A 23,741-nucleotide genomic window follows, 5' to 3' on the forward strand; every position below is an offset into this window, starting at 1 on the left:
ACTAAGTTAACACATTTCACAACACATGCCGGTGATAATAAACCTGAGTCTGATTCTGAGTCTGTGCTGCAATAGAGCACTGGCTTACAGTGTTCTCTTGTGCTCAGATCTCCTTCACCACAATTGTACCGCCAACCTTATGATGCTGACATGAGAATATGTCAACAGTTGCAACTTAGGCTCACACATGAAAAAAGGTCAAAAGTTCGAAGGTTATGCATTGGAAATCAATCAAGAGAACTGGCTGGAGACACAAGAGACTGCAGTTGCTAGAAAATGGAGCAACAACCAATCCTGATTCAGAGTTTTGCCCTGAAATATCAACAGTTCCTTTCCGCCCAGAAATGCTGCTTGCTCTGCTAGTTCCTCCAGCAGACTGTTTATTATGGGAGATTTGATTCTGTGGCACAATTCAAAAAGGAACAGAGATGTTTCTGGTAACCTACACTAATTATTTTCTCTCAAGTAATGTCAAAACTAACTATTTGAATTCTATCTCTTTGGTATTGTGAGATCTTGCTATGTGCAAGTTGGTGGTTGTCTTTCTTTCATTAAAGCAGTGATTATTGGCTGGAAATCACTTTAGGACATTCTAAAGTCATGAAAGATGCTGTAAATATTGTCATTTTTTCGATGTTAATTACTACAAGCTGAAAATTATATTACAGCTTTGTGGAGAGAAGGTGACTAGTCTGTTTACTTATAACGTGTAAACATCAACTAGGTTTCAAGCTGAAGCACATCACCGTGTGCATGGCTGAGGCACTGCTTCTTATCCCTGGTTGCTGTTTGACCAGTATAAAACATGTACTCTTGTCTTGAAGTTCCAGAGGTGTTATATCCATTGGAACTTAGCAGCATTCCCAGTCTCATTCACAATCTAGCTTTAAACACTTTGAAAAAAACAATAGAAAATTATAGATCCAACCATAAAAACATCATAAAATGTTCTTTTCCTGGTGTTTGTGCTGTACATTTCCTTATTATCCTTTTCATTCCCGCTCCCCTTCATTTACTTCACACTTTCTCATGGAATGTCGGGGAAGTTGTGCACAATACAATCGGTATCAGAAAGAATTGGCACTTCCTTCAGAGCTGCCTCCGTGCATCCACAAACATAGCCATCATCCAAAATGACCAGTTTCAACATTCAGGAGTTCCAAAACCAATTTCTCCTTCTGTAACCTCACAGAAATAACTCCTCAGTTCCAGCCCAGACTCAATGGTGTATTGTGGCACTTTATTATGTTTGCAATCATGCGGATTTCAAGTTTTGCTATTAATAAGTTGTTTTAAATGTTATTAAGAGCTGGTTAATGATCCATCAAAAATGACTTGTGAACTTTAACCATATTCCCATTCATACATTTTGTTCCAGAGAACACAAACCTAACTGCATATATTGATTCTAAATCTGGAACTATTCAAATGAGCTACATAGCCAACTTAAAGAATGGGAATAGACAGCAGCAACAGAATCATGACTTTATTCGTCTGTGAACCTTCTGTCTGTAAATTAGTCCAGCTGATATTTGCCCTTATTTGCAGGAACTTATTCACCTTTGTGGAGGACAGCTATAGGCTGGTTAAAAAGACTCAATCAGGCAATCAAAAGACAGAAGAAATGGCATCAATAAAGTTATGGGCTAAAGTGAAAAATTAAAACCGGCTACAATTCCATCTCAAACAAGAGAAAATCTGCAGATGCTGGAAATCCAAGCAACAAACACAAAATGCTAAAGGAATCCTGCTGAAGGGTCTCAGCCCAAAACGTCGACTGTACTCTTTTCCATAGATGCTGCCAGACTTGCTGAGTTCCTGCAGCATTTTGTGTGTTGCTTACAATTCCATGTGCTTTAGTGCACCAGTTTACCTGCCATGGGCCAGGTTGTGCAGAAATCTGAGACATTAGCTTTCTTACATAGTGAAATAAAATATTTATTTCTATTGGAATCATGTGTACTGAGATACAGTGAGAAGATTTCCTAGCACACACCTCTTCATACAGATCAGATGATTACACAGTATATTGAGAAAGAATGAGGTAAAACAATAACAAAATGCAGAATAAAGTGTAACAGGTACAGCGAAATGCAATGCAGGTAAACAAAAGGTGCAAGATCATAACCAGGTAGATTGTGAGGTCAAGAGACACTTTTCAAGTCCTCAGGAAGTGCTTGACAACTAGGGAAGTACATCATGGAATCTTTAGTGCTAGTAATGAAAGATCTGGCATGTATATTGCAAGGTTCTGCAGTGCGGCCCATGCTAATTGTGATGTATAGTTTAGGTGATTGCTAGGAAAAGATGCAAACCATTAGAAACTATTAAAATGGAGTGAGGGCTGGCAAGCCTGTCGATAATGAACAATTGGAGTAGTCGAATACCACTTTCTTTGTTGCTTGGTATTGCATGCCACCTTCCCACCACCTCAGTGCTGACTGAGGACAGGAAAATACAACATTTCCACTTGTGCTGCAACTATGAGTGGCTACAACACCTTACTTTTGGTTCACATCATATTCTTTAGACTCCTAGCCTCTAACATCACCAAAATCTCCCTTTCCCAAATGCGCAGAAAAATACATACAGTCGGCCCTCCTTATCCGCGGATTCCGCACGCGTGGATTCAACCAACCGCGGATCGGGAAAACCCAGAAGTTCTCTCTCCAGCACTCGTTGCTTGAGCATGTACAGACTATTTTTTTTCTTGTCATTATTCCCTAAACAATACAGTATAACAACTATTTACATAGCATTTACATTGTATTACGTATTATAAGTAATCTAGAAATGACTTTAAAGTACAGGCAGTCCCCGGGTTATGAATGAGTTCCATTCCTGAGTCCGTCTTTAAGTCGGATTTGAAGTCGGAACAGGTACATCCGGTATTATTTAGCATCAGTTAGTCAAACGTTTTTCTTAGTATATAGTACATATTTTACCTTTCTATGCAAATAAAACACTTAAGAAACATACGTATTTCAATAATTTAACCACTGCGTTGCTTAGTAATAATTGTAGCTTTCATCGGGGCAGGGCCCTTCACATTCTCCATTAAAATTGTTCTGATCGTTGACCGACTGTAGCCTAGTGCTTTTCCAAAGACCAATGTTGTTTCATCTCTTTCCGATCGCTTTATTACTTCCACCTTATTTTCAATCGCGATCGTATTTATTCTCGTGAACAGAAACACTGCGGTTTTAGAGCTGCACCGCCAGGTCCTAATGTCCACTGCACGGAAACAAGTTAAATAGAGTCCGGGGTTCCGCTGGGTCCTAAAGACCACCACACCAATACATGTTAAATAAGGGACTTGAGCATCCATGAATTTTGGTATCCGCGGGGGGTCCCGGAACCAATCCCCCGCGGATAAGGAGGGCTGACTATATATGGAACAACTTTAATTAACAAACTAAAAGATATTCAGAGTTATTGGAAAACTTATGCATTTAATTTGCAGTCAAAGATAATCAAGTTACAAAGTTCACAGTAAATTTATTATCAAAGCGCATATAGGTTACCATATTGTAGAGACATTAGTAATGATCTTTCAAGAATCACTAGATTCTGGAATGGTTCCAGTTGTGGTTTTGGGGTACTTGACAAAATAGGCTGTAGTCAGCCTTCCCAAAGGGAAAATCTTGCCTGACAAATCTGTTGGAATTCTTTGAAGAAATAGCAAGCAGGATAGACAAAGGAATTTCGGTTGATGTTGTGTACTTGGATTTTTCAGAAGGCTTTTGATAAGGCCTTTGACACATGAGACTGTTTAACAAGATATGAGCCCATGGTATTACAGGAAAGATTCCAGCATGGATAAAGCAGTGGCTGATTGGTAGGAGGCAAACTGTCAGAATAAAGGGAGCCTTCTCTGACTGGCTGCTGGTGACTAGTGGTGTTCCACAGGGGTCTGTGTTGAGACCGCTTCTTTTTATATTATATGTCAATGATGGATGATGGAAGTGATGGCTTTCTAACAAAATTTGCAGACAATACAGAGATAGGTGAAGGGGCAGGTAATTTTGAGGAAGTAGAGAGGCTACAGAAGGACTTAGATTAAGAGAATGGGCAAAGAAGTGGCAGATGGAATGCAGTGTCCGGGAGTGTATGGCCATGCAATTTGGTAGAAGAAAGAATAATGTAGACAATTTTCCAAATGGAGAAAAAATTCAAAAATATGAGGTGGAAATGGACTTAGGAGTCCTTGTGCAGGACTCCCTAAATGTTCATTTGCAGGTTGAGTCTGTGGTGAGGAAGGTAAGTATGATGTTAGCATTCCTTTCAAGAGGACTAGAATATAAAAGCAAGGATGTAATGTTGAGACTTTATAAGGCACTGGTGAGGCCTCACTTGGAGTATTGTGGGCAGTTTTGGGCCCCTTACCTAAGAAAGGACATGCTGACATTAGAGGTGGTTCAAAGGCAGTTCATGAAAATGATTCTGGGATTGAAAGGCTTTTCATATGAGGAATGTTTGATGGCTCTGGGCCTCTACTCACTGGAATTCAGATGAATGAGGGGTGACCTCATTGAAACCTATCAAATATTGAAAGGCCTTGATAGTGTGGATATAGAGAGGATGTTTCCTATAGTGGGAGACTCCAAGACCAGAGGACACAATCACAGAATAGAAGGACGTCCTTTTAGAACTTGAGATGTAAAGGAATCTCTTTAGCCAGAGGGTGGTGAATCTGTAGAATTCATCACCACAGGCAATTATGGATGCCAAGTCATTGGGTATAATTAAGGTAGACATTGATAGATTCTTGATTAGTCAGGGCATGAGGGGATACATGGAGAAGGCAGGAGATTGGGACTGAGAGGGAAAATGGATCAGCCATGATGAAATAACAGAACAGACTCAATGGGCCAAATGGTCTAATTCTGCTGCTATATCTTATGGTCTTAAAACCCATGACCGCATGGGTTTTTTCCAGGTGCATTGATTTCTTCCCACAGTCCAAAGACATACCAGTTGTTAGGTTAATTGGCCATTGTAAATTGTCCTGAGATTAGGCTAGGGTTAAATCAGGAATTACTGGGTGGTATGACTTGAGTTATAAAGTCAGAGAGTTACACAGCACCGAAACAGACCCTCTTTTCCAACTTGTCCATGTCAACCCGGTTGCCTAACTGGGCTAGTCCACTTGCCAGTGAGTGGGCCATTTCCCTCTAAACATTTCATATCCATGGAACTGCCCACATATCTTTTAACTGTCATTATTGTTCCCATGCACTATGGCTTTATATGCTCAGATACACTTCAAAATTTGATGTTGATTCTAAATTGGTCCTGTGTACAGGAGATGCTTCTGTACTCTCTGAAATGGGGGAGGAACATGATCAAGCAATACTTTTCATGTAAAACTGATAATGAAAGGACAGGAGTGACAAACAAAGTAATACTGTGTGATGAACAGCTGTCACACAGAAAGGTAGGCAGGCCATGATGCATTCTTCCATTGGAATGGAAACAACTGAGTCACGGAGTCACAGAGGCACAGGGCACAGAAAAAGCCCAACTCATCCACACCAAACAAGATGTCTTCCTGCGCCATTCACTTTTGCCTGCATTTGTCCATGTCCTTCTAAACCTTTCTTATCCTTACACGTGTCCAAATGCCTGTGAAGCATTGTGATTCAACCTGCCTTTTTACTACCTCCTCGTTCCTGTAGGATACACACAGCCATTTAAGGACTTGAAATTAAACATACAGAATGTAAGGGCAGAAAAAGGAATGCTGATAGCATACTGAACCACACATCAGGCCCATCCTCCAAATCACATATTGTGTGTGCTTCTTCTCTTCTTTCCAATGTTATAAATGGAAATAAGACACAAGAGACTGCAAATGCTGAAATTTGGAACCCTGTGGAACACCACTCGTCACTGGCAGCCAACCAGAAAAGGATCCTTTAATTCCCACTCGCTGCCTCCTACCAATCAGCCAATGCTCTAACCATGCTGGTAACTTTCCTGTAATACCATGGGCTCTTAACTTGGTAAGCAGCCTCATGTGTGGCATCTTGTCAAAGGCCTCCTGAAAGTCCAAATATACAACATCCACTACATTCCCTTTATCTATCGTACTTGTAATCTCCTCAAAGAATTCCAACAGGTTCATCAGGCAAGATTTTCCCTGAGGAAACCATGCTGACTTTGTACTCTCTTACCTTGTGTCACCAAGTTCTCCATCTCTTCATCCTTAACAATTGACTCTAACATCTTCCCAACCACTGAGGTCAGGCTAACTGGTCTATAATCTCCTTTCTTAAAGAGTGGAATGACATTTGAAATTTTCCAGTCCTACGGAACCATATCAGTATTCAATGATTCTTGAAAGATCACTACTAATGCCTTCACAATCTCTGCCGTTACCTCTTTCAGAACCCTAGGGTGCAGTTCATCTAGTCCGGGTGACTTATGTACCTTTAGGTCTTTCAGCTTTTTGAACACCTTCTCCCTTGTAATAGTAACTGCACTCACTTCTCTTCCTTTACACCAGTTCACTACTGGTGTTTTCCACAGTGAAGACTAAAGCAAAATATTTATTTATACTGGAAATCTCCCTGAATTAAGGATAGAAGAAATTTTGTTTCTCAAAGAACTGCAAATATGTGAAATTTTCCATCGCAGAGCAGCTGTAGCTGCTCTGTCATTGAGTAGACTTGACCAAAGACAGTAGGATTTTGTAGGGAATATGAGAATTAGTTGAGAAAGTAGAGTTAAGCAAAAGAACAAGCATGAATTTAATGAATGGAGAGGCAGGCTCAATGTGCCATGTGATCTCTCACAACAATATCTGTCTTTGTTCATGAATTCCCTATTCTTTCAGCAAGGCAGCTAAAGCTCTGAACCATCCTTATGAACATGAATTTATATCACTCATATATTTTGCTCAATCCCAAATGATTATCAAGATTTCATTTTAACCAGTTCACTGGTGCATTCCCTTCTCCAGAATAATTATGATAAATCTCTTCTGCCTGAACTTTTATACCTGCATAATAATGCTATTTTTGCTTATTGTCTTCAAATATATCCCCTGGATCTCATCATTGGGGTGTAGGGACTGACCTAATGGATCATTATGTTTTGTGCCCTTAAATGGAGGTATTTATAACCCAGCTTCAGGCTAGGTTGTGTTGGAAAGTAAGAGCTTCACTGGCATGCAAAGTGCACCCACATCAGGGAAATAGATTCTTGGAGCACTGGGAAGGTTAAAATGCTTTTTAAAAATCCTTTTCAACAATGCACAGAATGCAGATACAGTACTGCAAAGCAAATAACAGTGGCTGCAGGAAAGCTGAACCAATCATATTAGAAATGCTCAGCAGATCAGACAGCATTCTTGGACAGCGAGACAGAATTAACATTTCACATCAATGACTTGTCTTGGGATCAATCTCCACTATAAATATTATTCATCATTTCTCTTGTTGCATCTTGAGATCCAAGCACAATGCATTATTTCTCCTCACCATTTCTCTCATCCTTATCTAATGCTTGTCCTAGTCCACAATTCAAATTTACTCACACTTCAGTCAAAGCCGAAACAAAATATTTTTTATTTTATTTTCAAGTGTCAAAGATTGCAAGCTTTTTCATCTCTTCAGATTTAATGCTCATACAGACGTTAATTTTCCTCATTTTCATTTCCTCTGACCCCATTGATCTTGCAGGAAAAGTTAAGGTGATTTGACTAATTGTTCCCTTGAAAGCATTATTTGTCTCTGCAATAAGCACCCTCACTGGCACATGAAGTCTTCTGCCGATGGTAATCTTCTGCCTGCTGCAATAGCGTTCCCAACTCTAGGCATGGACAGTAAAGACTTTTGCCATAATATTTGTAATGTATAGATAGTCCATGAACAGTTATTATCCAAAATAATAACCAGATAGGTGCAGGGATATCTACACTGGAGTATCCTGAGGAGATCCACACTGAAACATACAAACTCCTTACACTGTTAAAGATAAATTACAATGTTGTGAAAAGTAATTACTGTTTAGAAACATGTAAGGCTGCAGATAATATGATTTGTGATGAAGATAGTACAGCAGTGTTTGTAACAATATACTTTCTTGAGAAATGCAAGATTGACACTGTGGGGATGGACCACAACAGATCAGCCTTTATATCAACTTGATAAGTTTATCACTGGAAAATGACCTTTTGAGTCCTGGGGCCAAAGGTCATCAGGCTTTTGTGTCTTCTTCTTTATTTCTTGGTGTTGCTAAAGCATTACTTCCTGTGCAACAGTGGTACCATTTAGCATTGTTTGGGGAAGCAGCGATAAAGTTTCACCCTTGCTAAACCTAGGGTTGCCTATCAGATATCCCTTAGCTGTGAGGCTTTTGCATTTCCTGACCCTTGTCTCTGAAGCATTTTTGTGTGTGGTTTTCTTTTATTAAAAAGAGATCAATGAGTGTCGGTCTGTGACCATGAGGGAAATTTATTGGAAGCAGAGCTATCATGGAATGACAGAGGCTCTTTGTAGTTCAGCAGATGGAACTGTCTACTCCTTTGACAGAACCATCTGAAAAGATGAGCTGCTGTTCCTCCATTTTCTGTCATTTGTACTGCATACATATGTAAAACTGTTTGAAATTGAATTCACAACAGGACAAATGTACACTTGTTTCAAAGTTCATTCTTGGTTCTTGATTCAAGCAGGCTTCAATTATACTGGCACCCAAGAAGAATGCAGTAATCTTATCGTCTAGGAGCACTTACATCAAAGTTCAAAGTACATTTATTATCAATGTATGTATACTATATACAAGTTGAGATCTGTCTCCTTACAGGCAGCCACAAAGCAAAGAAACCCAATAGGACCCTTTTTTAAAAGACCATCAAACACCCAATGTGCAGGAGATAAAAAACAAATAGTGCAAACAATAAAGTTAAACAAATAATATTCAGAACTGAAGTTCACAAAAGTGAGCCCACAGCCATGAAGCCAGTCACAGCCGATCCAGGAACCCGTTAGTTGCAGGCCACAGCCTCAGTTCAGCACAGAGCTGTGTAAATCTTGCGGAGCAGTGAGCTGAATTGGCCTGTTCCTTGCCTCCGGCCCTGACACCCTGACCTTTTCAATCAGGCCCAACGTTTAAATCATTGAAACCTCGGGCCGACCACTGTGAAGAAACACTTTGAGTGGTTGGTTATGAAGCATGTCAACTGCTGCCTGAGGAGTGATCTGGATCCACTCCAATTTGCCTACCACCACAACATGTCAACAGCAGATGCCATGTCATTAGCTCTTCCGTCAGCTCTGGAGCATCTGGATAATGAAGATGCATGCATCAGCTTGCACTTCATTAACTACAGCTCAGCATTCAACATCATCATCCCATCAAAACTCATCACTAAGCTTCAAAAACTGGACCTCGATACCTCTTTGTGCAACTGGGTCCTCAGTTTTCTCACTGGCAGTCCCCAGTCAGTACAGATTGGCAACAACAACATGGGGCTGCAAAACAATGTAGCAGCTGGCACCAGCGAGCCAGGTTCATATAACCATATATAACCATATAACAATTACAGCACGGAAACAGGCCATCTCAGCCCTTCTAGTCCGTGCCGAACGCTTACTCTCACCTAGTCCCACTGACCCGCACTCAGCCCATAACCCTCCATTCCTTTCCTGTCCATATACCTATCCAATTTTACTTTAAATGACAATACCGAACCTGCTTCTACCACTTCTACTGGAAGCTCGTTCCACACAGCTACCACTATCTGAGTAGAGAAGTTCCCCCTCATGTTACCCTTAGACTTTTGCCCCCAACTCTCAACTCATGTCCTCTTGTTTGAATCTCCCCTACTCTCAATGGAAAAAACCTATCCACGTCAACTCTATCTATCCCTCTCATAATTTTAAATACCTCTATCAAGTCCCCCCTCAACTTTCTATGTTCCAAAGAATAAAGACCTAACTTGTTCAACCTTTCCCTGTAACTTAGGTGCTGAAACCCAGGTAACATTCTAGTAACTCTTCTCTGTACTCTCTCTATCTTGTTGACATCTTTCCTATAATTCGGTGATCAGAGCTGTACACAATACTCCAGATTCGGCCTTATCAATGCCTTGTACAATTTTAATATTACATCCCAACTCCTATACTCAATGCTCTGATTTATAAAGGCCAGCATACCAAAAGCTTTCTTCACCACCCTATCCACATGAGATTCCACCTTCAGGGAACCATGCACGCGGTGACAAGAAATCAGCATCCATCATCAAAGACCCACACAATTCAGGTCATGCCCTCTTTTCACTATTACAATCAGGCAGGAGATCCCACACGATCAGGTTCAGGAACAGTTAGAAACATGGAAACATGCAAAACCTACAGCACAATACAGGCCCTTTGCCGAACATGTACTTCCCTGAGAAATCACCTTGGGTTATCCATAGCCCTCTATATTTCTAAGCTCCATCTACCTATCCAAGAGCCTCTTAAAAGACCCTATCGTATCCGCCTCCACCACCGTTGCCAGCAGCCCATTCCACACACTCACCACTCACCGCGTAAAAAACTTAACCCTGACATCTCCTCTGTACCTACTTCCAAGCACCTTAAAACAGTGCCCACTCATGTTAGCCATTTCAGTCCTGGGAAAACGCCTCTGACTATCCACACGATCAATGCCTCTCATCATCTTATAACCCCTCTATCAGGTCACCTCTCAGCCTCCCTTGCTCCAAGGAGAAAAGGCCAAGTTCACTCAACCTATTCTCGTAAGGCATGCTCCCCAATCCAGGCAACTTCCTTGTAAATCTCCTTTGCACCCTTTCTATGGCTTCCACATCCTTCCTGTAGTGAGGTGACCGGAATTGAGCACAGTACTCCAAGTGGGGTCTGACCAGGGTCCTATATAGCTGTAACATTACCTCTCAGCTCTGAACTTATTCCCATAATTGAATATACCAATATACTGTATATCAATATACAATATACCGTATGCCTTCTTAACCACACAGTCAACCTGCTCAGCATCTTTGAGTATCGTATGGACTCGGACCCCAAGATCCCTCTAATCCTCCACACTGCCAAGAGTCTTACCATTAATACTATATTCTGTCCTCAATTCAGACCTACCAAAATGAACCACTTCTCACTTATCTGGGTTGAACTCCATCTGCCATTTCTCAGCCCAGTTTTGCATCCTATCGATATCCTGCTGTTAGTTCTGACAGCCCTCCACACTATCCACAGCACCCCCAATCTTTGTGTCATCAGCAAATTTACTAACCCATCCCTCCACTTCCTCATCCAGGTCATTTATAAAATCATGAAGAGAATGGGTCCCAGAACAGATCCCTGAGGCACACCACTGGTCACCGACCTCCATGCAGAATATGACCCATCTACAACCACTCCTTGCCTTCTGTAGGAAAGCCAGTTCTGGATCCACAAAGCAAAGTCCCCTTGGATCCCATGTCTCCTTACTTTGTTAATCTTTGTTTATGTACGGCTTTTGATAGGTTCTATTGTGTTTCTTTATTTTTCCTGGAATTGCCTACAAGGAAACGAATCTCAAGGTAGAACAATATATGCGAGCATAATACCATAAGACATAGGAGAATTAGGCCATTTGGCCTATCAGTCTGCTCTGCCATTCCAGCATGGCTGATTTATTATCTTTCTCAAACGCATTCTCTTGCCAACTCCTCTTTGATGCTCTGACTAATCAGGAACCTATCAACCTCCACTTTAAATACATCCAATGACGGCTCCACAGCCACCTGTGGCAGTGGAATCCACAGACTCACCACTCTCTAGCTAAAGAAGTTCCTCCTCATCTCTGTTCTTAACAGATGTCCTTGTATTCTGAGGCTGTGCCTTCTGGTCTTAGAATCCCCCACTATAGGAAACATCCTCTCCACATCTACTCCATCTAAGCCTTTCAATATTCGATAGGCTTCTCTGAGATTGCCCTCCACCCCCCTTATTCTTCTAAGCTCCAGTGAGTTCAGGCCCAAAGTCATCAGACACTCCTCATACGTTACCCCTTTCATTCCCAGAATCATTCTTGTGAAACTCCCCTAATTCTCTGAAATGCCAGCACATCCATTTTAGATAAGGGGCCCAAGAGGGTTGACAATACTCCAAGTGCAGTCTGACCAGTGCCTTATAAAGCCTCAGCATTGCATCCTTGCTTTTATATTCTAGTCCTCTCAAAATGAATACTGACACTGCATTTGCTTTCTTTACCAATGACTCAACCCACAAGTTAACCTTTCGGAATTCTGCACAAGGATCCAAAATCCCTTTCCACCTCTGATTTTTGAATTTTCTCCCCATTTAGAAAATATGCTATGCCTTTATTCCTTCTACCAAAGTGCATGACAATACACTTCCCCACACTCTATTCCATCTGCCATTTCTTTGCCCATTGTCTTAATCTGTCCAAGTCCTTCTGTAGCATCTCTGCTTCTTCAGCACGACCTGCCCCTTCACGTATCTTTGTATCATCTGCAAACTTGGCCACAAAATTATCAATTCTGTCATCCCAATCATTGATGTATAACATGAAATGAAGTGGTCCTAACACTAACCCCTCTGAAACACCATTAGCCACTGGCAACCAACCATACTTCCCACACTTACCCTAAAGCCTCTCCTTCTCAAATTGCAGGGTGAATTCAATCATATTATGATCACTGAGCCCCTAAAGGTTCTTTTACCTTAAGCTCTCTAATCAATTCCAATTCATTGCACAACACCCAATTCAGAAAAGCTGATCCCCAGTGGGCTCAGCCACGAGCTGCTCTAAAATGTCACCTCATAGGTGTTCTAGAAATTCCCCCGCTTGGGATCCAGCTCCAACTTGATTTTTCCACGACTATTGTAATATTGCCCTTTTGACATGCATTTTCTATCTGCCATTGTAATTTGTAGACTATGCCTTTATTTAAGCAGCAGCAGGAATTTAACCTGGGTCACTGGTAAAGTGTTGTGCTAACCTCTACACTACTGTGCCACCCCAAGTTCTCCACGTGACTACATGGGCAGTTTCCTCTTTTCTCCAATTCCCAAAGACACAAATTGGTAGGTTAATTGTTCTCAGTAAAATTGCAGCTAGGGTGGTAGAGTTCATAGGAATGTGGAAAGAATAAAAAGGGCTAGGGTAAGATTAGTAATGGATGCCTGATGATCAGCATTGACTTGATAAGCCAGAGAACCTGTTACCATGTCATATCTCTCACAGACTCTTTGATTTCATGATCAGTAAAACAGACTGCCTGAATAGTATCAAATTACTATGTGCAAATTGGGTGCTGAATGTTCTCATTAAAACTGACCATTATTAAAAAGTATTTCATTGGTTGAGGATTGCTTTGTGCACTACAAATATAGCAACATATGGCAGTGTAAAAATACAAATCTTTCTATTTTTGGAAAGAATTCTAGTCTACTCACTCACTGGAGTATTTGGCTCAGCCTCTATAATATCATACACTACACATACTGCTCCATACTGCTGATCAGAGAAAATAGTCTTGTGAATCTTCAACATGTTTTTAAAAGTTCAAATAAGCATTCCTTCAAGTAGCATAATCAGTTTAACCACAAGCATTCCATCATGAACTGAAACACACGTTTCTGTACAGCCAAAACATTATCCATACTGTTAAGATAATGACATTATCACCCCCACTGACAGCAGTAAACTAGTCCCCATCATCCTCTGAAAGCTGACAGCTGAAGAATAGCCTTGAGTATAAGCCCATGATGTGTGAAAACACGTATTTACATCAGCTTTGTAACCTCAGCAGTGGGTACATCAAACATCCCTTGACTGAAGAAATTAATCTTTGGTACTAGAAGATCTGAAGAGATAACTCCTGATGTTTTAAGGGTGGGATGGTGTGGGAGTGGGTTGGTGAGGGTCAGTGAGAATCAGGCTTTCCTGCCAGACTGTTTCCATTAAAAATGATAAATAACTGTTTAAGGCCTTTTCCTGCATTTTCATACACAAAAATTAATATGGCATAAAGCAGAAAATTCTGAAATTCTGGAGCAGGTAAAGTGACATCTGTGGAAATCTCTCTCTATTTCAAATACACCAACTCAATTTGCATCGACTTTGATATGGGTCTGCTGGTTTCACAAAAAATGGTGTTTTAATTGACAGATCAAAAATTCAAGAGTGTTACTCTATTGCCTATTTTAAAGCATTACACATTACTGCCTTCCCTCCAACGGTAACTTAGTACCACAAAGGCAAAGGAGATGGCAGATGTTGGAAACTAGAACCAAAATTAGACCATCTGAGTGCATGAAGCAGCGCCAATATGGTCATCAATGCTATGAAGAGTGAGCTGGGAGAGGGTGCCCGAATAGGCTTGGAACAAGGACTATTCCGTGTAAGCCATCAAGAAGACAGGCCACACAAAAAGCTAGGACACATGTGAATGCCCATGGCTAACCCTTTGATCTACAGAAAGGGAGAGGAATTGAAAGAGATGTTATTGAGGGAATTAGCACCATGCACTCAAAAAGAAAGCACAAGACTGCTTAACTGACAATGCTTGTGGAAAGGTACAGGGTGCTGCACAAGACAATACACACAAGAGAGGGTAACTTCTTAAATTACCTAAGATAAGGACATCCCTGATTGGTAGCCTGTTGAAGGGTTAGTGGTAGGAAACCCAAAGGAATATAGTCCTAATGAAGGGTCACGACTGAAACATCAACAATTACTTTCCCCCCATAGATGTTCTTGGCACACAGAGTTCCAACACCATATTATCATGGAGTACTACAGCGCAGAACAGGCCCTTCAGCCCATCTAGTCCATGTTGACCTTGGTTCCTGCCTAGTCCCCTATAGCAGTATCCAGAGCATAACCATCATCCCCATTCATCCTTGTATAATATCTAAACTTCTTTAAATGTTACAATTGAATCCGCATCCACCACTTATGCTGACAGCTCATTTCACACCCACACCACCCTCTAGAAAAAGCGAACCCTCAGATTCCCCTTAAAGATTTCCTGTTTCACCTTTAACCTATGACCCCTGGTTCAAGTCTGACCCAACCCAAGGGGGAAAAGCCTGCATGCATTCATCATATCTATACCCTTCATAATTTTGTATACATCCATAAGATCTTTCCTCATTCTCCTGCATTCCAGGGAATAAAGTCCCAAGCTATTTGACCTTTCACCAGAACTCAGGTCCTCAAATCTTAGCCCCTACTGTTCAATAACTAACAAATTCTCAGTATTCAGGCATGCACAAACAATACAAACCCTACATTTGAACTGGACGGTTCACTGTAAAGTCTCTACTCCAGAAGGAAGAATTATAGGGAAAAAAGGTCTGGCCTATAATGGTTACACACAGTACTTTCTAACAATGTGCAGCATTATAACAGTGCCAACAATGAAAACCGTGTTCAGTGTTAACACATGGAGATTTCAGTACATTATAGCTGACCCAAACATTCCATGAGAGCTTAAATCCAAGGAAAACAACCACAGCCACTTGAAGCCCAGAGCAACACTTCCTACTGAAGAACCCAGCAACAGACTGTTTCTGTCTTCTTTCCAAGGAGATGAACTGAACAGTATGGATCACCTACTAAACACTGTTAAAACCACAAGGACTTGAAGAATGCAGATAAATTAAGTTAACAGTTATGTCCTTTAATTATGGAAAGGAAAAAAAGACAATGTAGAATTTGCAACTCAGTTCATCAAAACTGCTAAGCTTTCCCAGCGCTGCTAAGTCATAAATCTGTTAGGAGTCGGCAACCTGTACTCTGCAGAAGATGTGGGGTGGTGGTGGTGGTGGTGGTGGGGGAGGAGCTTGTTTGCTACTTGGACCAACAGCATGGACAGAGAGGTCTCTGTTACTGTTTAAAGCAAATGTGATCTCCCTCTGGGCATTTAGGGCATTCGTGCAATCTCAACAGTAGCCACAGGCTGTGTTTCCATTGCAGTATTGTCTGTATTACATCGCCCAGTTCATAGTGTGAGCACACATCAGCAGCTGATTACGGTTTGGATTACCCTGGTTAGCTGTATTTGCCTGACAATCTGTGGTTCTGAATGAGGGCATTTTAGAAGAACTCACACATTCTTCCCAAACTAGCCTTGTGCCTGTAACTGTACTCACTATGGTGGAGAAACAGCTATCTCTGTTCTAAATATGGGTCATTGAAGATAATTGGTAGGACATGATTTCCATGCTGCTGGCTCTTGCTGCTCAGCCTGGCAAGGACACAAGTTGAAATAATGACATTGGAGCTCAGTAACATTTTCATCACTTGAAGATGTTTACAAATACGAATTATCTTTGCCAGAAAAGCAAGGAAATGTGATAGTTCACTAGCTTTAAGATAATCACCGTCCCCCATTGAGTCACTGAAATTAACCGTCTCATTCAATAGCATGCTCTGAAGTTGCAGAAAAGCCACATCTTCCTCAGGTCACTTTTAGAATACTGCTCTTAATGGGGGTCCGCTTGATCCAGAATTCAGCATTTTGACTTTGCAAAGATGTACAACAACCAGCAAGTAATAATGACAATGAAGTTTACAACCACCAGGACTGTAATCACTGGACATTCTGATTCAAGGAGTTCAATAACACTGCAGAATTCAGGAAAACATGGAAGGAGAAGGAATCAGTATAAATTGAATTTGAGTTTGAATTGGCTTTTATTTCTTACAGCCTTCACATACATGAGGAGTAAAAATCTTTACATTACGTCTCCATCTGAATGTGCAATGTGAAAATTATAGTAATTTGTAATAAATAGTATGTACAACAGGGCAGTCGATATAACATAGAAATACAATTATGCCAGCTTGAATTAATCAGTCTGATGGCCTGGTGGAAGGAGCTGTCCCAGAGCCTGTTGGTCCTGCTTTTATGCTGGGGTACCATTTCCCGATGGTAGCAGCTGGAACAGTTTGTGGTTGGGGTGACTTGGGTCTCCAATGATCCTTTGGGCCCTTTTTACACACCTGTCTCTGTAAATGTCTTAGCGGGAAGTTCACATCTACAGATGTACTGGGCTGTCCGCACCACTCTCTGCAGAGCCCTGCAATCGAGGGAAGTGCAGTTCCCATACCAGGCAGTCAGGATGCTCTCAATTCTGCCCCTGGAGGTATTCCTTAGGATCTGGGGACTCATGCCAAACTTCTTCAACCATCTGAAGTGAAAGAGGCGCTGTTGTGCTTTTTTCACCACACAGCCGGTATGTAGATTATTGGTTTCCATAGGATAACCCAATGAAATTAAGCAATGAAGCAGGAACATGATGGGTTTGTGCATTGCAGGTTGACAAATGTCTCCATGAAGAAACCAACAGTAAAATCAGGAAAAATATTCAGTATAATCATTTTCATATTCATCACAAGACACAAATTAATAATGGCCTCCTTCAAGATTGTATAATGTTATTTCGTGTAAACAAGTGTAAGGAGAACGAAGTAATTTTTACTCCTGATCTGAAGCAGCACAAAAAACAGAATAACATAGAAGGCACTATAACAATGAAAACACACAACAAATATAAATACATAAGAAAGCGTCTATACCTGGATTGATGCAACACACACAAAATGCTGGAGGAACTCAGTAGGCCAGGCAGCAACTATGGAAAAAAGTACAATTGACGTTTCAGGCCAAAACCCTTCAGCAGGACTGGAGAAAAAAAGATGAGGAGTCAGAGTAAGAAGGTGAGGGGACATGGAAACATAAATTGGGAGCAGACAGATGTTCTCAGGAAAATACACGGCAGAAGTGTGGCAAATGTTCAGGGAACATTCGCACAAATTTCTGCATAGGTATGTTCCATTGAGGCAGGGAAAGGATGGTAGGGTTAAAGAACCATGGTGTACAAAGGCTGTAGAAAACCTAGTTAAGAAGAAAAGAAAAGCTTACAAAAGGTTCAAGAAAGGTACTGTTAGAGCTCTAGAAAATTACAAGGTTGCTGGAAGGGAGCTGAAGAACAAAATTAGGAGAGCCAGAAGGGGCCATGAGAAGGCCTTGGTGGGCAGGATTAAGGAAAACCCCAAGGCATTCTACAAGTATGTGAAGAGCAAGAGGATAAGACATGAGAGTATAGGACCAATCAAGTGTGACAGTGGAAAAGTGTGTATGGAACCGGAGGAGATATCAGATGTACTTAATGAATACTTTGCTTCAGTATTCAGCAGAGAAAAGGACCTTGGCAATTGTGGGGATGACTTACAGCAGACTGAAACATTGAGCATATAGACATTAAGAAAGAGGATGTGCTAGAACTTTTGAAAAGCATTAAATTAGATAAGTCACCGGGACTAGATGAGATTTACCCCAGGCTACTGTGGGAAGCGAGGAAGGAGATTACTGAGCCTCTTGCAATAATCTTTGCATCATTGATAGGGATGGGAGAAGTACTGGAGGATTGGAGGATTGCAAATGTTGTTCTCTTGTTCAAGAAAGGGAGTAGAGATAACCCAGGAAATTATAGACCAGAGAGTCTGACTTCAGTGGTTGGTAAGCATTTGGAGAAGATCCTGAGAGGCAGGATTTATGAGCATTTGGAGAGACATAATCTGATTATGGATAGCCAGTATGGTTTTGTCAAGAGCAGGTCGTGCCTTACGAGCCTGATTGAATTCTTTGAGGATGTAACAAAACATATTGATGAAGGTAGAGCAGTGGATGTAGTGTATATGGATTTCAGTAAGGCATTTGATAAGGTTCCACATGCAAGGCTCCTTCAGAAAGTAAGGAGGCATGGGATTCAAAAAGACCTTGCTTTGTAGATCTAGAATTGGCTTGCCCACAGAAGGCAAAGGATGGTTGTAGACGGGTCATATTCTGCATGGAGGACGGTGACCAGTGGGGTTCCACAGGGATCTGTTCTGGGACTCCTCCTATTTGTGATTTTTATAAATGACCTGGATAAAGAAGTAGAAGGGTGGGTTAAAGTCTGCAGAATGACACAAATGTTGGGGGTGTTGTGGATAGTCTGGAGGGTTGTCAGGGGTTACAGTGGGACATTGATAGGATGCAGAACTGGGCTGAGAAGTGGCAGATGGTGTTCAACCCAGATAAGTGTGAAGTGGTTCATTTTGGTAGGTCCAATTTGAAGACAGAATATAATATTAATGGTAAGACTCTTAGCAATGTGGAGGATCTGAGAGATCTTGGGGTCCGTGTCCATAGGACACTCAAATGTGCTGCGTAGGTTGACAGTGTTGTTAAGACGACATATGGTGTGTTGTCATTCATCAACTGTGGGATTGAGTTCAAGAGCTGTAAGGTGATGTTACAGCTATACAGACCTTGGTCAGACCCCACTTGTAGTATGTGTTCAATTCTGGTAACCTCACTACAGGAAGGATGTGGAGAGAATGCAGAGGAGATTTACAAGGATATTGCTTGGATTGAAGGGTGTACTTTATGAGAATAGGTTGAGTGAACTCGGCCTTTTCTCCTTCGAGCGACAAAGAATGAAAGGTGACCTGATAGAGGTGTGTAAGATGATGAGAGGCATTGATCGTGTGGATAGCCAGAGGCTTTTTCCCAGGGCTGCAATGGCTAACACGAGGGGGCATAGTTTTAAGGTGCTTGGAAATGGGTACTGAGGGAATGTCAGGGGTAGGTTTTACACACAGAGATTGGTGGGTGAGTGGAACGCACTGCCAGCGAAGGTGGTGGAAGTGGATACAATAGGGTCTTTTAAGATCCTCTTAAATAGGTACATGGAGCTTAGAAAAATAGAGGGCTATGTGCTAGGGAAATTCTAGGCGGTTTCTAGAGTAGGTTACATGATCAGCACAACATTGTGGGCTGAAGGGCCTGTAATGGGCTGTAAATTTTTATGTTCTATGTTCTATGACAGAAGGCCATGAAAGAAAGACAAGGCAGAGAGGAGCACCAGAAGGAGGTGATGGGCGGATGAGGAATGGTGTGGGTGTTGCCATTACCAGAAGATGGAGAAGTCGATGTTCATGCCATCAGGTTGGAGGCTACCCAGACAGAATATAAGGTATTGTTCCTCCAACCTGAGTGTGGCTTCATCACGACAATTCTCGAAGAAGACATTGAAATAACTGCTTGTTGTGGTGGAGATCAGAAGAATGGAGTGATGGAGTGTGTGGCTGGAAAGACTGTTGTTGGACGTATGGACAGTGTGAGCCACCCAAAAGAGCTGGCCAAGTGTGACAGAAATATCAATGCTGGAAATATCTGATGTTGGTTTGCCTGATATTGTCTTGTCAGTATTGATATCTCTCCATTCCTCTTGCAGTATTAAGGTATCAGGGAAAGCAAAGAACTACATGTTATACTGATATCTTTAGAAACATGAGGGAATAATCAAAGGTTCACAGGTTCATTTCTTATCAAAGTATACAACTCTGAAATTCTTCTGCTCTGGGTAGCCGTGAAACCAAGAAAGGAAAGAAAAGCAGCACGATTGTCAGCCCCAAATCCCTCCTCCCCCACTAAAATACGAGAAAAAAGAGAACAGACACATCAACCCCCAAATCCCTCCTCCTGCACAAAGAAATACGAACAAATACGGAACAGGCGCATTGACCCCCAAATCCCTCCTACTACACACAAAAAAAGAAGAAAAACGGAACAGACACATTAACCTCAAATCCCTCCTCCTGCACAAAAAAATGAACAAAACAGTACAGACATATCAAAAGCGGCCAGTGAGTGAGTGGGCCAGTGAAGGAGTGAAGATTTGAGGCTTTGACTTGAGAGGCTTCAACGAGAAGAGGAGGAGGATGAGCTTCTTCCCAGTTAATCTTTACAATGCCTCCTGAGACGGTGATGTGCCTCTCCTGTGAGATGTGGCAGTCTTGGGGGAGCTCCCCTCTCCCGCAGAGTCACATCTGCCAGAAGTGCTTGCGGCTGGCCGATCTGGAAGACCGTGTGAGGAATCTGGAGCAGCAGCTGGATGACCTTCGACTCATAAGGGAAAATGAGGCAGTCGTAGGTGAGAGCTACAGGGAGGTAGTCACACCTCGGTTGCCGGAAGCAGGTCGTTGGGTGACAGTCAGAGGGGGGAAAGCGAAGGAGAATAGACAGGTAGTGCAGAACACCCCTGTAGCCATTCCCCTGAATAATAAGTATACTGTTCTGGATACTGTTTGCGGGGATGACTGATCAGGGATGAGTCACAGTGGCAGGGCCTCTGGCACTGAGTCTGACCCTGTGGTGCAGAAGGATGGGACGGAGAAGAGGAGAGCTGTCGTCATTGGAGACTCTATAGTCAGGGGAGCAGACAGGAGATTTTGTGGACGTGAGAAGGACACCCACATGGTTTGGTGCCTCCCGGGTGCCAGGGTCCGGGATGTCTCTGACCGGGTGCATGACATCCTGGTATGAGAGGGAAAGCAACCAGAAGTTGTGATACATGTTGGTACCAATGACATAGGCAGGAAGAGGGATGAGGTCCTGAAGTGAGTTTTGGGAACTAGGCAGAAGAACAGGACCTCAAGGGTGGCATTCTCAGGATTGCTGCCAGTGCTATGTGATTGTGCTGGTAAGAATTGGAGGAGATGGCAGTTGAATGTGTGGCTGAGGAGTTGGTGCAGGGGGCAGGGTTTTAGATTTTTGGACCATTGGGATCTCTTCTGGGGAAGGTGGGACCTATACAGATTGGATGGGTTGCACCTGAACTCGAGGGGGAGCAATATCCTTGCTGGTAGGTTTGCTAGCATGGTTCGGGAGGGTTTAAACTAATTTGCAAGGGGGGTGGGACCCGGAGCGACAGAGCAGTGAAAGAAGTGCATGGAGTAAAGCCAGATCTAACATATAGAGAGGCTTTGAGGAAAGAGAAGCAGAATAAAGAGTGTAAAGGTAGTAAGGTAGAAGGGCTAAAGTGTGTGTACTTCAATGCAAGAAGCATCAGGAACAAAGGTGATGAACTGAGAGCTTGGATACATACATGGAATTATGATGTAGTGGCCATTACGGAGACTTGGCTGGCACCAGGGCAGGAATGGATTCTCAATATTCCTGGATTTCAGTGCTTTAAAAGGGATAGAGATGGGGGGGGGAGGGGAGGAGGGGTGGCATTACTGGTCAGGGATACTATTACAGCTGCAGAAAGGGATTATAATGTAGCAGGATCCTCTTTTGAGTCAGTATGGGTGGAAGTCAGGAACAGGAAGGGAGCAGTTACTCTATTGGGAGTATTCTATAGGCCCCCTGGTAGCAGCAGAGATACCGAGGAGCAGATTGGGAGGCAGTTTTTGGAAAGGTGCAAAAATAACAGGGTTGTTATCATGGATGACTTTAACTTCCCTAATATTGATTGGCACTTGATTAGTTCCAAGGGTTTAGATGGGGCAGTGTTTGTTAAGTGTGTCCAGGATGGATTCCTGTCACAGTATGTTGACAGGCCGACTAGGGGGAATGCCATACTAGATCTAGTATTAGGTAACGAACTGGGTCAGGTCACAGATCTGTCAGTGGCTGAGCATCTGAGGGACAGTGATCACCACTCCCTGGCCTTTAGCATTATCATGGAAAAGCATAGAATCAGAGAGGACAGGAAAATTTTTAATTGGGGAAGGGCAAATTATGAGGCTATAAGGCTAGAACTTGTGGGTGTGAATTGGGATGATGTTTTTGCAGGGAAATGTACTATGGACATGTGGTCGATGTTTAGGGATATCTTGCAGGATGTTAGGGATAAATTTGTCCCAGTGAGGAAGATAAAGAATAGTAGGGTGAAGGAACCATGGGTGACAAGTGAAGTGGAAAATCTAGTCAGGTGGAAGAAGGCAGCATACATGAGGTTTAGGAAGCAAGGATCAGATGGGTCTATTAAGGAATATAGGGTAGCAAGAAAGGAGCTTAAGAAGGGGCTGATGAGAGCAAGAAGGGGGCATGAGAAGGCCTTGGCGAGTAGGGTAAAGGAAAACCCCAAGGCATTCTTCAATTATGTGAAGAACAAAAGGATGACAGGAGTAAAGGTAGGACTGATTAGAGATAAAAGTGGGAAGAAGTGCCTGGAGGCTGTGGAAGTGAGCGAGGTCCTCAAAGAATACTTCTCTTCGGTATTCACCAATGAGAGGGAACTTGATGATGGTGAGGACAATATGAGTGAGGTTGAGTTCTGGAGCATGTTGATATTAAGGGAGAAGAGGTATTGGAGTTGTTAAAATACATTAGGATGGATAAGTCCCCGGGGCCTGATGGAATATTCCCCAGGCTGCTCCACGAGGTGAGGGAAGAGATTGCTGAGTCTCTGGCTAGGATCTTTATGTCCTCGTTGTCCACAGGAATGGTCCCGAGGATTGGAGGGAGGCGAATGTTGTCCCCTTGCTCAAAAAAGGTAGTAGGGATAGTCCGGGTAATTATAGACCAGTGAGCCTTACGTCTGTGGTGGGAAAGCTGTTGGAAAAGATTCTTAGAGATAGCATCTATGGGCATTTAGAGAATCATGGTCTGATCAGGGACAGTCAGCATGGCTTTGTGAAGGGCAGATCATGCCTAATAAGCCTGATAGAGTTCTTTGAGGAGGTGACCAGGCATATAGATGAGGGTAGTGCAGTGGATGTGATCTACATGGATTTTAGTAAGGCATTTGACAAGGTTCCACACGGTAGGCTTATTCAGAAAGTCAGAAGGCATGGGATCCAGGGAAGTTTGGCCAGGTGGATTCAGAATTGGCTTTCCTGCAGAAGGCAGAGGGTCGTGGTGGAGGGAGTACATTCAGATTGGAGGGTTGTGACTAGTGGTGTCCCACAAGGAT

Source organism: Hemitrygon akajei, chromosome 18 (assembly GCF_048418815.1).
Source record: "Hemitrygon akajei chromosome 18, sHemAka1.3, whole genome shotgun sequence".
Taxonomy (NCBI): domain Eukaryota; kingdom Metazoa; phylum Chordata; class Chondrichthyes; order Myliobatiformes; family Dasyatidae; genus Hemitrygon; species Hemitrygon akajei.